Raw genomic sequence first — 18,117 nt, forward strand, 5'->3', positions numbered from 1 at the left:
GGAGACGGCGCTGACGCGCGGGTCCCGCGTCGCAGTGAGAAGGGCGGGGAGGGAAGCTGGGCCGCTCGCTGGGCCGACGCAAGGGGACAGGGCGCGCGCGGCCTGGCCTGCTGCTGGGCTGTGAGCGCTGGGGAAAGTGGGCCGAGCGCGATGCGGGAGAACAGGCCGGGGGGAAACCGCTGGGCTTCGGCCACTGGCCCAGGCCGAGGTCAGTGGTGTGCATTTTTTTTTTCTTTTTTTTTTCCAAAGTCTTTTCTAAATAGAGTTTTGAATGTAATTAAATTTTAGCCAAGGTAAATCAACACAAAGTAAAATATGATCCAGCATGAATGCACAGTCAAGGTTACTAAACCTATGATAAATTTTATGTCAACAAGATTATTCATTCACTAAATTAAATACCCACAAAAATACTTAATTAAATCAAATTAAATCCTATTAATTCAAAATCAAATTTTGGGTGTTACAAACTCTACCCCCCTTAAAATAATCTCGTCCTCGAGATTGAACGGTGCTTACTCGAACAGATATGAGTATGACTTCCTCAGATCATCCTCTCTTTCCCAAGTTGCCTCTGCTTCCGAATGCCGATTCCACAGTACTTTGCACATTCTGATGACCCGACTTCTAGTGACTCTCTCCGCTGTCTCCAATATTTTGATCGGATACTCTTCATAAGTGAGGTCACCTTTAACAGAGAGTTCTTCCAACGGTAGTTGCTCCTCAGGTACACGCAAACACTTCTTAAGTTGTGACACATGGAACACATCGTGCACACCAGACAAACTTTCAGGCAATTCCAACCGATATGCTACTTCTCCACGCCTTTCTAATACTTTAAACGGACCAACATACCTTGGAGCTAGCTTTCCCTTCATATTGAACCTCTTCACACTTCGCATAGGCGACACTTTCAGATAGACATAATCACCCACTTCAAAAGCCAGCTCTCTCCTACGCGTATCTGCATAGCTTTTCTGACGAGATTGAGCAATTCTCAAGTTATCCCGAATAGTCCGCACTTGTTGTTCTGCATGTCTAAGCACATCTGTCCCAAACACCTGAGTCTCTCCCGTCTGATTCCAAAACAAAGGTGTCCTGCACTTCCGACCATATAGGGCCTCGAACGGTGCCATCTTAAGACTTTGCTGATAGCTGTTGTTGTAGGAGAATTCTGCATATGGCAAACTCTTGTCCCAACTAGCCCCATACTACAAAGCACAAGCTCTCAACATATCCTCCAATATCTGGTTGATCCTCTCAGTCTGTCCATCTGTCTGTGGATGATATGCTGTGCTGAAATTCAACTTAGTTCCCAATGAATCATGCACTGCTTTCCAAAAGTGAGATGTGAATTGAGTACCCCTATCTGACACAATCTTCTTAGGTACCCCATGCAAACAAACAATTCTCTCCATATACAGCTCAGCTAGGCGTTCTCCAGTGTACTTAGTTTTAACAGGTATGAAATGAGCCACTTTAGTCAAACGATCTACTATCACCCATATTGAGTCATACCCTCTCTGTGTTCGTGGTAAACCCACTATGAAATCCATACCCACTTCTTCCCACTTCCATTCCGGAATCTTCATTGGTTGCAACAGTCCAGCTGGCCTCTGATGTTCAGCTTTTACTCGCTGACAAGTATCACACAAAGCAACATACTCCGCTACATCTCTCTTTAAACCATACCACCAGTATTTTTGTCTCAGATCTAGATACATCTTAGTGCTCCCAGGGTGAATGGAATATGCTGACTCATGAGCCTCTCTCAGGATCATATCTCGTATGGCCTTTACTTCCGGAACACATATCCTTTTTCCAAACCACAATACACCATTGTCATCTATTCTGAATCCTGGTGCTTTGCCTAGTACCACATTCTGTGCTATCTCCTTTAGTTTCTCATCTTCCAACTGTCCTTTCAATATCTCTTCCTCTAGGGTAGGAGTGATCTCAATTTCCATAGCATTTACTACAATTCCCAAGTTCAAATATGCAAATTCAGCACACAACTCCTCAGACTCAGGTGTCGCCCGAAGCTCATTAGCATATTTCTTTCTGCTAAGTGCATCAGCTACGACGTTCGCCTTTCCAGGATGGTAATGCACTTCCAAGTCATAATCCTTTATTAGTTCCAACCATCTTCGTTGCCTCAAATTCAGATCTGTCTGGGTGAAGATGTACTTCAGACTCTTATGATCAGTGTATATGTCACTCTTATGCCCAATCAAATAGTGTCTCCAAATCTTCAATGCATGAACCACAGCTGCTAACTCCAAATCATGAGTAGGATAATTCAGTTCATGTTTCCTCAACTGTCTAGATGCATAAGCAACAAATCTACCTTCTTGCATAAGAACACAACCCAAACCCAGACGAGAAGCATCACAATAGATAGAGAAACTCTTACTCAGATCTGGCAAAACCAACACAGGGGCAGTAGTCAATCTCTTCTTGAACTCCTCAAAACTAGCTTGACACTTATCAGACCACACAAACTTAGCATTCTTCTCCAATAGAGCAGTCATAGGCTTTGCAAGTTTTGAGAACCCTTCAATGAATCTACGATAGTAACCAGCTAAACCAAGAAAACTGCGAATTTCACTTACATCTGTAGGTGGTTTCCAATTCAACACATCTTTCACCTTACTAGGATCCACTGCAATACCACCATTAGAGACAACATGACCAAGAAAAGAAACTTCCTCTAACCAAAACTCACATTTACTACGCTTAGCATACAACTTATGTTCTCTAAGTTTCTGTAAGACCAATCTCAGATGTTCAGCATGTTCTTCCTTGGTTTTAGAGAATACCAGAATATCATCAATAAAGACCACCACAAACTTATCAAGATACTCCATAAATACTTTATTCATCATGTACATAAAGTAAGCTGGTGCATTGGTCAAACCAAAAGACATAACTGTATACTCATATAACCCATACCTTGTTGTGAAAGCTGTCTTTGGTATATCTGAATTCCGAATCTTCAATTGATGATAACCAGAACGCAGATCAATCTTAGAGAACACACAAGCACCTCTTAGCTGATCAAATAAGTCATCAATCCTAGGCAATGGATATTTATTCTTGATAGTGACCTCATTAAGTGACCGATAATCAACACACATCCTCTGACTACCATCCTTCTTATCAACAAAGATAACTGGTGCACCCCATGGTGATGAACTAGGACGAATGAACCCTTTATCTTGCAATTCCTTAATTTGTTTCTTAAGTTCTTCTAGTTCTTTAACCCCCATTCTATATGGTCTTTTAGCTATGGGTGCAGTACCAGGTAGTAATTCAATAATAAATTCAATGTCTCGGTCAGGTGGCATACCTGGCAATTCATCTGGAAAGACATCCGAAAACTCATCCACTACCAGATTCGGAGGATCAACATCATCCGTCAGTTGGTTCACTTTAGCTGTGAGTGGTGCTTGCATTGTTACATCAACACTGATTCTTTCTCCCTTTGGTGTTGTCAGAGCCACTACTCTCTCTTTGCAATTAATATTTGTCGCATGTTGCTTCATCCAATCCAAACCCAAGATCACATCTATGCCTGAGGTTCTCATAACCATGGGACTGATAGGAAAATCTACCCCCCTTAAAGAAAGACTTGCTGAGGGGCAACGTAAAGAAACTGGTATAGTCCCACCCGGTGAATTAACTAGCATAGGTGTTTTCATTGCAACTAGTGGAAGGCTATGAACTCTAACAAAAGCTTGTGATATAAAAGTATGCGAAGCTCCAGAATCAAATAAAACGGTAGCAGGGATAGAGTTGATGCTGAACGTACCCATCATAATCTCTGGTCCCTCCTGAACTGTCTCCGTAGCCACATTGTTCACTGTTACTGCATAAGCAGTAGACTTCTGGTTGTTCTGCTTGTTAAACTTCTCAGGACAATCGTATGACATATGCCCTTCCTTTCCGCACTGGAAACACCTCGTAGGAGTGTTGGAAGCACTTCTTTTCATGGGGGTAGCACCTGAATTCCCGGTGCGAGGTGTTTGCTGACTAAACTGCTGCTGTCGAGGGTTACGTTGCTGGAATGAAGGACGTTGGTTCCCACTCTGCGACTGATTCTGGAAACGCTGGGGTTGCTGGTTACGGTTCCACTGACTAACTGGTCCCTGGAACCTCTGCGGATGGCCTTGGTGAGAACTGAAACGCTGACGGTTGTTGCTCCCAGATCCTTGTGCCAGCATCCTTCTCTTCTTATCCTGGCCCTTCCGCATATTATCAAGCACGATAGCACGATTCACAAGAGCTTGAAAGGTAGGGTAAGTGTTTCCTGCCAACTGCAACCTGAGTTCATAGTACAAGCCCTTCATGAATAGACGCTGCTTATCAGCATCTTCCCTGACATCATTCGGAGCATAGCGAGCCAACTGTTCAAAGGTGTCATGATATTCTGCTACAGTCATGGAGCCCATCCTGAGTGATCTGAATTCTTCTTGTTTGAGCTCCATCACTCCTTCATTTATATGTCGAGCTCTGAAGTCCCTACAGAATTCCAGCCATGTGACAGGAGAAGCATTGTTGGGACGAGCAGCTTGATATGACTCCCACCATGTTTGAGCTGCCCCCTGAAGCTGTCCAGAAGCATACAACACCTTCTCCAAATCATTGCACTGTGCTATGTTCAGTTGCCTCTCCACAGCACGTAACCAATCATCTGCCTCCATGGGATCAGCTGAGTGTGTAAATACCGGAGGTCTTCCCTTCATAAACTCTCCCCGCTTGTCCCTCACATGAACAGGTGGTGGTGTTGGTGGGGGTTGTTGCTGCAGGTGCTGCATGAAAACGTGCATCATCTGATTTTGGGTTTGCATGAGTTCCTCCACGGTGATTGGGGCATTGCCACCATTGCCATTGTCATTGCCATTGCCACGGCCCCTGCCTCTGCCTCTTCCCCTTGCTGCCATCTGCATTCCAAGGTACATAAACACATCTTAGTAACGTCCAATATGACAATTACAAGAGTTAACGGAATCTGAAATTTTCTGGGTAACATCCAACATCAGCAGGTCGGAACATCAGTCATATCTCGAGATCCAGAATTCAAAAGGATACATGCTGTACACCGTTGGAAAGATAAAGAAATTGTCTACAACTTTCATTTAGATCATATTACCAGATTCCAACGTTAGTTTAATCAAAAACTGTGTGCAACCGAAACTGTTCCAGAATTCCAGACTGCGCAGAAACCTCAACTTTAAACAGTCATAACTCACATCTCATAATAGATGATATGATCATTCTTGTGGCATTGGAAAGATATGAAAGTCTACTTATTCCCAGAAAAATTTGATGAACATTGCACGAACAGAATTTGATTTATTCCAGAATCATGGCAGACTGCTCCAGAAAACAGCAAAAGACAGAAACAGGATATGACCCCAAACTACTATTTATTCATGTTCTTACTTAAGGTTCTTAATTAGAGAACTTGTGGACATGCCCACAAATTCCCAGCACTCATTACAAAAATCCAAATCACACATATTCAGAATAACAAATCAGCAAGCACACCAAGTTCACACCACACTAGCAAAAGACTCGAAATAACTCGCAACTACTAACGTTACTATTACATATGGGTTCTTTTTCTATTCCTCGGGTGCAGCATCCTTCAAGATGGGTTCAACATGCAGCCTCTTATGAAGTTTGGGGCGGCCTAACTCCGCTCGGAGGTCATCCGCTTCCCTTTGCTCTTTCTCCAGCAGCTTCCTCTCACGGTGTAGTTCATTCTCCAACTCTATCACCTTGAGTGTCAGCTCATAAGTCAACTCCACTTGTGCTTGAAGCTTTGGTTGTGAAGCATCTGCAACTTCTATGGCCCAAGTCATCTTCTCTGGTACAAAGCGAGGATAGTGGTATGTTGCATTGTACTGAACATCCTCAAAGCGTCTACCACGGTAAAAGATCAAGGCCTGGTAAGCTGCATCTGCCATGCTCTCTCTCATCGTGTCCCGGCTGATTCGAGCGATGTGTTTGGATTCCACCTTTCGAATCCCCTTGGTGGCATCCAGTGTCTTGACTATCAGCTCTGCAACCCAAAGTGATCTCCTCAGCGGGTGTTTGTGCTCAGTGCAGTTATACTCCAGTGTGGCTTGCAAATCCGGGTAATGGTGTTTCAATGTTAACACCAAATTCTCATGGAAGAAGGCCTTGGGATCTGCTTCTGGAATCCACAGCTCAGTAGTCCATCCCATCCTTGCATTAGCAGACTGTGGTGGAGGTGGATCTTGCATCTCCTCATCCTCAGGCCCTTCCTCCTGAGCTTCCACCCTTGATTCCTCGTCTTCCAGCTCAGGAACTCCATCCACATGCTGTCCTCCTAGGTTGAACATGGCACGGTACTCCTCAGCAGCCATGCGTGCAGCACTACGGGTACGGGGCGGCATCTACAAAAAAGTTTTTAGACATAGATCAGATGGATGCAATAATTTCACAACAGAGCAAGATAGAGAAGCATAAACTTTTAGCAATTAACAAGACCATAGTGGGAAGCATGAAGTAAGTAAAATAAGGACCTAAATTTTTTGACCCTTTGCTAACTAGGTTTGCGTCCTACAGTCAACAAAGCTTTGATACCAATTTGTCACACCCATATTTTAAGAACAAAATAGGATGCATAAAAGACTCATATGTGCCCCAGAAACAGTCGCACACATAAGTAGACAAATCTCAAATGTACCATCGCAGTGTTTATTACATAGCGGAATATAAAATATCACATAGTCTCATACAAAAATGATAGCATAAAGTAAACAACGCTCTCGACGGAAGCTCCACACAGGGACACTGTTGACTGGTTGACTCCAAACCTAGTACTCATACCGATAATCCTCATTCCAGTCATCTTCATTATCATACCCTGAGGTGTTGGGAGATTGCAAGAGTGAGCACATATCGTACTCAACAAGTATAACCAGGGGTTCATGAGGCTCAAATAGCTGACACTGGTTTGACTGCAATTAGCTTTTAATAGTGGATAGCATGTTCATAATTAATGAGCAATTGTCAAGGAAGCATAAATAATCCATTAATCCCATGATCAAATGTAAGCATAGTTAATCTCATAGCATAAACGATAATCAAATGAACATAATAACATAACAAGCTCATCATCTTAATGTAGATGTCCCCAAGGCCGCTCCTGACCGTGAGCTCGGCTAGTATACCAGTTTTACACTCTGCAGAGGTTGTACATCTTTACCCATGAGTCATGATTTACCCTTTCGCCCGAGGTAGCTAATCTCTTAACCCCCTTCCCAGGGAGGTCGGCAGGGATCACTATGAAGCCTTTCAAAAGTTCGTCTAACAAGTTAGGGCCGCAAGGTTTCCTTTGCGCGCAGATATAGAGCCCCCCTTCCGATGGCACAATGACTCGCAGCCTATACTCATACAGACAGAGGCCACACTATACCCAAAACGGTTCAGCCCCTCCGCCCTCTCGGGTAACCGCTAACAAGCTAGAAAAGGGCTTCATACTGAGCTAAAGCCAGAGCCATAATAGCCCTCATGGTTGCACTGTTATCCCGGGTGATCACGTACAGACAAGATCTCATACAGTTATTTGTCATTCTTTTATGTTCATTGCATAGCTATTAATCATCTTACAAGATCATGGATTATATCAAGCACTAGCACATCTACACCAAATGCATATCAAGTAGGTAGCAAGGAATACAGGTAACAATCATCTATGATTTTGCTAAGGTCGACAAGGTGATAGCATGCATATGATATATATGTATCTATAAGTGAATAGGTAACAAGGATGATCCCAAGTTATACTTGCCTTGCTCAAAGCTCTCCTGAGCCTGCTGGTCCTCAAAAGCTTGGTCTTGGTCACCAACGTACGGCTCACCGTCTAATCCCAATCATCAAACAACAACACGCAAATCCAATGTAGACAATCATACACGAAGCAAACAAGATATAATTAGAACAATACACCAAACAGTGGTAAAACAAATATAAAAGTTTATCAAAATATTCTACGCAGCGCTACGATCACACAAACGTAAAGTTCACGAAAATCGGAATTAAAACGTGAAAGATATGAATTTTCTAAGATTTCCTATAGCGAAATAATCAATTAAATAGTACTGCAGAATTAAAAAGTTTCCAAACAGTAAACTAATATTTCTAACGTGTAGAGATCGTAAATACGAAACCAATGGAATTTGAATGGACAAAAACGGAGTTAAAATGATCATTTTATAAGCATTATAAATTCAGTGGCAAAACTGTAAATATTAGAAACATAATCTGAGCTGAACCGATCCTGAATACGCTTTCAAACTCAGAAAGCGTAATCCATCAAAGGCGCTAAGGGCTGCGGGTGGATTCCTGGAAAGTCCCAGGGACTCTTTAGCAAAATATACGCCGAACCGGTATCTTCTAATCCTGGCCTTGGATTCTCCATCGGACGGCTGACGATCGCCAGGGGGAAAACAGCGGCGGCCGGCCGCCTGAGCACAGGAACGGCGCGGCGGCGCCATGGATAGGCTCATCGGAGCTCTCGGTTTTCCCGCTCCCGAGCACCAAAACGCGAAAGAACAACTCCGGGAGGTCGAGGGGGAGGAGGCGAACCCACCTAGGCGGTTTGCTCGAGCCGAGAGAGGGCGAGGAGGGTGTGCCACGGCGGCGGATGAAACTTCGCTCGGCGAGATCCGAAACGCAATACTCGAGGCGGCTAGGGCTTGGAAAAACGCTCGGGTGGAAAAAAACAAGGCACGGGGCGTCACGGGGAACTATATAGGGGTTTGATTCGCGCCAAACGGCAAGAAATCACGGCCCCAAGATCCGGTTTGGCGTGGAGTTTGTGTCCAGCTCGAGCACGGCTGGGGGAGGGAGACGGCGCTGACGCGCGGGTCCCGCGTCGCAGTGAGAAGGGCGGGGAGGGAAGCTGGGCCGCTCGCTGGGCCGACGCAAGGGGACAGGGCGCGCGCGGCCTGGCCTGCTGCTGGGCTGTGAGCGCTGGGGAAAGTGGGCCGAGCGCGATGCGGGAGAACAGGCCGGGGGGAAACCGCTGGGCTTCGGCCACTGGCCCAGGCCGAGGTCAGTGGTGTGCATTTTTTTTTTCTTTTTTTTTTTCCAAAGTCTTTTCTAAATAGAGTTTTGAATGTAATTAAATTTTAGCCAAGGTAAATCAACACAAAGTAAAATATGATCCAGCATGAATGCACAGTCAAGGTTACTAAACCTATGATAAATTTTATGTCAACAAGATTATTCATTCACTAAATTAAATACCCACAAAAATACTTAATTAAATCAAATTAAATCCTATTAATTCAAAATCAAATTTTGGGTGTTACATCGTCCCTGAGTAATGATAATCTCAGCGATGGATCATAAGTTGTTGTAATGCCTTTAAAAATTGACGGTACACATGCTTTTTAAATAAGATCTCATCTCTGAGTTAGAGTAAACTATCAAGACTTAAAACTTACTTATTTCACCTTTTACCATGGGACTTGTAACCGTTACTTCCTTCTTGAGTAGTTAAAAGATAGAACGGTCTAATCAAGTGTCATGTCTCTTATTCTTGATCAGCTATAGCTCTAGAGTTTTTGCAGATTTTCAAATAAAACTCAAAGATTCCTTGTATGACTCTTTCAAATCTCTCTTTTGTGGTATTTCTGGATCCTCACCAAGGCAGTGATGCTACATGCCTTCTCTCAAAATATGTGGTATTTGTGGTATAAGGCATAGTGATATTGTCTTCTCTCTCACCCTACTCTAATAGGGCTTTTGATATCTGGAGCTCATAGGTGGGAAATAAAGTATACATACTTACAAGACAATTATTGCATAGTCAAACCATAGATCCAAAGAAACAAATCAATAAGTCAAATCAAGATGTGCATGTGTGGCGAATGAATGGTGTATGGTGATGATGGTGATAACAATGGTGAAAGTCTACTTTTGCTCTTTTGAGGGGATACATACCTTCCTTGCTTTTTGAAACTTTTTGGGAGAATGAGATGCTCTTCTTTTCTTTTTTTCTTTTCTCTCAGGTGGGTATCTTGTACCCCTAATTCTACTGTCGGACACTTGTCTATTTTTACCTCTCGTCTCACTTTTTCTTTTCCTTCGAGGTTCCGGGCATTTGCCCCTTTTTATTTCCTCGTATCTTTTTTTTAGAGCACTCATCTCTTGAGATAATATAGCAAGTGGTAGTAACAAGATAACTTGAGCATTTATTTCACAGGAGAAAAACAGAAATGTTTTTGGCCTTTCTCTCCCGGATTAGGAGTAGAATATTTTTGGGTGGTTCTGGAGATGGAAATGAGTGGATATATGTGGATGGTACTTCCGGAGTAGAAGCAGCATATGTGAGTGAACGTGCAAGTGAATCTTGATTTAACCACATGACAAGCTCCTAAGGGTCTACACAGCTTGACCACACTCAATGCTCATAAGCAGTAAATAGTAAATGTGTGGCTCAAAGTCTACCAAGCATGTATATATGGCTGTAGTAAGAATTTAAACTCTCATCATACAGGAACTCATCATGTAATATTTTAAAGATTTTAAAAGATAGACTTCTCCAGAATTCTAGCATCTCTAGAAACAGATAAACTGCAGCTCAACCTTCCCATATCGTATCCGTTAACAACTTAGACTTCAGATCAAGTTTTCTTCCCACAAGTTTAGGTTTAGAGCAAGCTTTAAATTATAACAGTTATGTCTAAACTAGAGAGAAAACTCAAATTTGAAAATTAGGCAGAGCAACTATTTATTATATCCATGCTAGAGTTTTATTAAGATTCAGTTTAGCATAGCCAATTTATTTATTTATTAAGCAAACTAAGCAAAGATCTATATATAAGCACAAAATCTTTATTTGGTTTTTCATAGTAATGTATATTTTAATATATTATGAGTATATAGATAGATAGAAATACTTATCGGGATAAATGGGGGTGCTCTCCCCCAAGCTGAATTTTGACATAATTTCTTTTGATGTAGCTAGCAGGTGGCAGAGGTGTATTTGAAAGTAGGCAATATTCTGACAGCGATTAGAATGTCCTCCTTCTGCTAGTCTTCTTGATTCTTAGATTCTGTGGAGCTCAAATAGACAACAAAGATTTATGGAACTGATTAGATGTTAGCATAAATATCTAGCCTTTATCATGTTGAGCCTCCTCAATAAATATTACTCTCTATTTTTATATTTTCATTTTATAAAGCAGAAAAGAAATATTTATTTTATTTTTATGCCACCATAGTGAATGTACTTATGGAGTTTATGCCACTCGTATACTCACATGGGGCTTACTATTTTTTAACATTTTTATTTTCTTTTTAGGATAGTATGAACATGATTAACTAAGTAAACTATTTTAAATGATTGAAAAGAAAAAGATAACTACCAAGTTTACCTCTTGGCAACGCGTTCGGTGTTTTTAAGTCCTCCGAACGGTACTCCCCGTTTTCTCAGTCATCCTGGGATTCGTTGGGTGGCGTCGTCGGTGCTTCCGGCAGCGCCTTCTCTTCATATATAGTTATCTTCTCTCTCCACATCTGACTTGGTGCTACGGTCTCCTCTAGATAATTCTGTTTAAACTGTATGTCTTGTGACCTTACCACTTCTCCTTCATAGTCTGCACATCCGTCCTTGATGATTTGCCTCCTCTGGTTACGGTTGCCTCGCTTTCTGACCTGCTTAGAGTCTTCAACGATATAGTTAGGGTCAGTAAAATAGCGGCGTACCTTCTCTGAGGGGAAGTGCATATGGACTTCTCCAGTTCCAATGTAGATGATTTAACGGTGCTGAGGAACGGTCTTCCAAGGATGATGGGTGGATCGTATTCGTCTTCTCCCATGTCAATAACCTGAAAGTTTGTGTAGAAAAAAGGATCATCTATTTTGACAGGGACATCAGTTACTATTCCTTTAACCTCTCGAAATGTCTGATCTGCCATCTGGAGCTGAATGTATGTTGGTTTTAGGGGCATGGTTCTGAACAAGAGCCGATAGGTGACTGCGGCCATTATGTTGACGCCCGATCCGGTGTCGCAAGTCGTCTTGTAGAAGTTGTATCCATTTATGGAGCAATCGATGCTTGGCATTCCTAGATCGTCCTTCTTGGTCAGAAACGGTGACTTAAGTCGATGATCTTGACCTCCATGAACTGCAGTGACCATCTTAGCTGACTCGGTCCACACTTGCTTGTTCTTGTTCCTCCTGTTGGTCCTCTTCCTTGGTTCATGTTGGGATTGCTCTGGGATCTGTGTAGTCTTGTTCTTGAAGGAAAACGTCTCCTTCCTACCTTTGATGTAGAAACTGATATTGGCAGCATTAGTGTAGATGACAGCTCCCGAGGTGTTTAAGAATGGCCTCCCTAAGATGATGGGTACCCTCTCATCATTACCGGTCTCTATCACCACGAAGTCTGCTGGGGCATATAAGGTACCAACTCGGACACAAAGGTTCTTTAATATTCCTTTTGGAAAACTTATCGTCTGATCTGCAAATTGCAAACACATGGTTGTTTGTGATAAAGGATATGTATAGAATTTTTCATAGAGTACCCTGGGCATAATGTTGACACTAGAGCCAAAGTCGCAGAGTGCTTCTGGGAAGTCCACCATGCCGATGGAGATCGGGATGACGGGGCGTCCTGGATCGCCTCTCTTGACCGGCACAAGGTCAGTAGTAACTTCAGTTACGGGGTTACTCCAGTTACCTGCATCAAACATGTCTACAAGATTTGCAGATTCTAATCCTTCTGGTTGTGATGGTATACCGGGGTTAGTAGCAGAAAGAGCAACAGCTATTTGATTTAACTGAGATTCAATCATTTTATTAAAGCTAATTTGATTCTTGATGGCAGTAGAGAAGTTACCTTGATAATTACCTGAGTAGTTAGGCCTTTGTTGATTCCAACCTTGATTTTGTTGAGGACGGTTGTAGTAGTTGTTGTTGTTATTGTTGTTGATGTAGTTCACATCCTCAAGCATCTCAGGGCAGTGATTGCCTGAGTGTCCAGTATCTCCACACTCCTCATAAGTCATGTGAGAGTCGTAGATGTGCATAACTTCTTTCTTATCACCAGCTCTATCATCGAGCTTCTTCATGAGCAGGTCTAGCTTAGCAGACAGCATGTCTACCTCCTTGAGCTGATGCATACCTCCACCTCTCTTGCGTGTCTGGGTGCTTTCTTCATTCCAGCTTTGGTTGGACGCCATCTTCTCCACAAGAGCTGTGGCTTGTGATATGGTGAGTGATAGGAATGCTCCTCCGGCTGCAGCATCCATGGTCTCTCGGGCACTGTTACCGAGCTCATGATAAAATGTCTGCATTAGTAGCCAACTCTCCATTCCATGATAGGGACATTCTAGGATGTAGTCTTGGAAGCGCTCCCATGCTTCTGGAACGGATTCATCATGTTGTTGCTGAAAACTTGTAATTTTCCCATGGAGAGCATTGGTCTTACCCATGGAAAAGAACTTAGCCAGAAAGTTCGTGGAGTAGAGTGCCCACGTAGTATTCTTCTCCTTTGTAGCGTAGAACCACTGCTTCGCTCTTCCCAACAGTGAGAATGGGAAGAGGCGAAGTAGTATAGCATCTCTGGGGACTCCTGATATGGTGAATGTGCTGCAAATCTCCAGAAAGTGTTGGAGATGAGCACTAGCATCTTCGTGTGCCTTCCCACAGAACTGGTTGGATTGCACCATGTTGATAAGTCCAGGCTTGAGCTCAAAGTTGTCATCAATATCTGCAGCAGGTCCAGTACGGATGTTGTCCGTAGTGGGAGCTGAGAACTCACAGTTCGATTTGTTCGCCATGGCTTCGAATTCTGAAGACAAGTTGCGGTGATCTTCTTGATTGGATGAAGCTTCTTGCTGAAGTGTTGATGATCTCTTCTTGAGCTTGGCTCTTGTTTTTTTGAATAATGCTTCGGGATTGTCAACAAAATTTCCTGGAAGATGTCTTCTATTCATACATTCCCCTGCATAAGATAAAATAGAAAAATATCGGGGTAAAACTGTATGAGAGAATTGATAAGCTCAGTCATATTAGTGATGCGAATGATAACTCAAAATTCTATATTCATTCCTAATTAGTAATCAACCTTCTCAGGCAACAGCGCCAAAAATGCTTGTTGGGTATTCTTAACGTCATTACCAAAAGTAGACTTAGTTTTCTAATTTTGATAACGGCGCCAAAAATGCCAAACCTATCCCTCATACCACTTAAGCCAAGTTGTCATCCCCAGCATGACATGAGAGACGCGGTATTGAAATATGCAATTGCTCATCTAAATAAATAATGAATGGGATCTGCAAGCACACAGATTAATGCCGATGTAGCATTTTAACCGGAAAGTATTCCAGGTATCGTTATTTATACTTTTACCACCGGGAAGGGATTAGTAACCATCAATGTTGATTATAGAATGGAATATAAAATTGAGTATCTATCATTGCATGTATAATTGAGAACATTTATCTATCTCTTTCATACAAGGATAAGTGTCACATAAAGGATATATAAAGTAATGAATAGTGACAAAGATAATTAATCTGATCAACATAACTTAGCCACATATAAATATGATAAGCACCTTAATTAGATATTCTAGCAAGTCATTAGCATGGAATTAGGACGAACTACAAGAATATTTCCTAAGTTATTCTCAACTATACAGTCTAGTATATCATAGTTAGTGCAATTATACTTAGCAATCATTGCGAGAAAAGGACTACGCCCATGCATAGTGATGTTAGCAAGGAATATGAGAAACATCGTAATCACTCCCCTGTAATAATGTTGCTCTGCCAGCCCAATACACGAGAGGGGGACTATATAAGAATCAATGGAGCTGTCACTACCACGAACTACCCCACGATCTGGCATATTGGGTACAATCGTAGATAAATACGGTGTAAGCACCACGCCTACACAATATCTATCATTTACCCATGGATCCGATGAATAAACGCTATACGATCCTAAACAAGTATATAATTCCAATCTAACTAAGCCAAGTATATAACTATGATAAACTAAGAACAATATAATTACAAATATAAACAAGTAGAGCAAAGTCATAAGCAATATATTGAAGTAGAACAAAGTTATATTCATAATATTGAAGAACAAAGATGAACAATTAAAGAACAATAGAGAATTACCAAGAATCCTCTTGACAGATCCGGAAACCAATCGAAGATTGACTCCTTCTAGTTCTAATCCTATGTAGCTATGCTAATCTAGATGTCTAAATGATGTGGTGGCTCTAGGCTTGATCAGAGGCTTCTTCTCCCTTGATGAATAATGAATTAGGGTTGACAGGCTCCCTCCTCCATGGGCCAGGGGGTCTGGTTTTATAGTCCTTCCAAGTGAATATGGGCCGTCGGATCAAACCGACATTGATTGAACGGTTATCCTTGATCCTTTAGGTCGGTGGAGCTTGATCTCAAAAGAGAGTCCTGATTGGACTCCAGAGGTGGGCGGGCGCCCTGGTCCATAGGGCGGGCGCCCTGGGCCAGGCCCCGTTCTGCCTCCGCTTCGTTCTCGTGACTTCTGGAGTCTTCTACATGTAAGATAATTGCGGGGCACGTTAATATCTCTATGTAATCCCGACGTGTGGGCCTTTCTTCCGTATTTCCTAATAACCCCCTACAGAAATAGCCAAACACCAAAACTCGTGGAATTCTGTCAGATAAAACCCTAAGTCTAGATGTTGATTTCTTTTGGATCCTTTTCTTTGTTTATTTGATAATTAAATTTGATACTTAAGAACCGTCAACAGCGACCATATTTGTGTTCTTTGATAAATTTCATAAGATTTCATAACTACACAATTACTTCTCATAGGCATAGGTTTCATAACTACACAAATACTAATCACAGGCATGTTTAGTTGAGCAATAGATTAACATAACGCGACTATAGATGTTCTTTTGTTCAGATTATGTCAAAATAACAATTTAGTCTGTAGTTCTAATCCCGTAATAAGTAGAATGTAGTTTGTGTTTCTATGGCACCTAGGATGTGATCTAATTTAAACAGGTAGGTGGAGAGATGTAAGTGTCTGCTCCATAGAAACCATTTCCTCTTGTACGACACCTGTGGTTGCTTCTCAAGGGATAAAAGTATGTAAGCAGCTTTGTTTAATATCTTTATACCCATGATGCCTAGAGATAACTTGCTGTTATTTTGTTTAGTGACATAACTAATTATTGCATTTATCATATCCATAGTTGTATGGGATGCTCCTGCTAAAATGAAGATCATGCCTACAGCCCAGTTACCCCATTGCCGTGGTCAGTAAGTAGTGCTTGCTTTTTGGAATCTTGAAACTCTGCTGAGGAATCACATTTTATAGATTGGATTTATTCAACACTATTTTGAAGTGTAACGGGCTTCTTTCTATACCTGCAGATTTCAATATGACTATTTACCAGTGTGCTAATGTTAAGATCTAATCCAATTTTTGCAAGGCAAAGCTTAGTATATTAACCATTTTCTGATTTTTTTGTCTTCTTTAGTTGCGTTGTTCGCTACCCATTGAAATATTTACTTATTTTCCTTTGCTACCAAGATGCGTAAGCAGACCGTGTACTCTAGGTGCAAGATCATGCAATATTTGTTTACTTAGTGAATAATGCTTTTAAGAAAGTACTTAATTATCAAAAGAGGCCACATCAACCAAATAACAGATTCATTGCTTTTAGTTATTATCCAGATATATGCTAGCCAATTATTTTATTGCTCCATCATAATCTATGAACGTCATATGTTATGCCCTTTTCTGTACATAATCTATGAACGTCATATGTTATGCCCCTTTCTATTTACAGAGTACTCCATGATACCTAATCACCAAAAGAGGAAGGCTACATTGCTTTTACCCCAACTGGTTGCATATAGCTATTTATTTGCATATAGCTTTACCATATCTGATTATAAAGCTGTGTATATCGAACAGACTAGCTTTTATTCTTCAAATCATGGTAGGGAGCCCGAAGGGCGCCGGATGTTCTATTATCCATTAAATGCTCTATACTTTATAAATATAGATTAGTTTGCTTTTGATTGGACCAAAAACATTGAAACATGGTAAGTGTTTTAAATGGATTCTAGTCAGATGAACTTATACACTAATTGACTTGTAGTTATTAACATCGAGTTTATTGGAAAACAGGTACATCAATTGACTTGTAGCTATTGTTCACGTAGCTATATGGACTACGTTTATCAGTACATGGCTAGGCAGAACCAATACGTCTTTAATTCAACTCCATACTAATACTATACTCAAGTTGTTCTAACTTGTATGACCATACAAATATAGATTATTAGATGATAAATTATGTAAGTCATGAATTATTTATTAGATTATAAAAAATAAAGAATTCAAAGATTTTAGCTATATGGACTACGTTTATAAGTACATGGTTAGACGAAAAACAATACATTTTTAATTGAACTCGATACTAATACTATACCCAAGTTGTTCTAATTTATATAAGCATATAGATATAGATTATTTGATGATAAAGTATGTAAGTTATATGGATTATTTATTAGATTATAGAACGATAAAGAGTTAAAAGATTACTATATTTGTTTTTTTTATTGTTTTTACTTATACAAAAAAAGATGGAAGAAAAAAGTAGAAAGAAAAAGTCACGTACATATCTCACGCAGGGAAGTGAAAACAGAAAAAGAAAAAAGAATCGGGAAAGAACGATGAGAACGCCTTTCATTGATAAAAATGGGATCGGGAATTTTTTTTTAGTGATGGCCAAGACCAAGTCAATTTATAATTATAGGTTGGATAAAAATCTAAGGTGGACTGAAATTTTACCTCTTTATTATTAGGTATAAAATATAAAAAAAGATGGAAGAAAAAAGTAGAAAGAAAAAGTCACGTACATACCTCATGGAGGGAAGTGGAAATAGAAAAAGAAAAAAGAATCGAGAAAGACCGATGAAAACGTCTTTCATTCATAAAAACGGAATTGAGAATTTTTTTTGGTGATGGCCAAGATCGAGTCAATTTATAATTATAGGTTGAATAAAAATCTAAGATAGACTGAAATTTTACCTTTTTATTATTAGATA

The sequence above is a fragment of the Sorghum bicolor genome, chromosome 8, assembly GCF_000003195.3.
Source record: "Sorghum bicolor cultivar BTx623 chromosome 8, Sorghum_bicolor_NCBIv3, whole genome shotgun sequence".
NCBI classification, from domain to species: Eukaryota; Viridiplantae; Streptophyta; class Magnoliopsida; order Poales; family Poaceae; genus Sorghum; species Sorghum bicolor.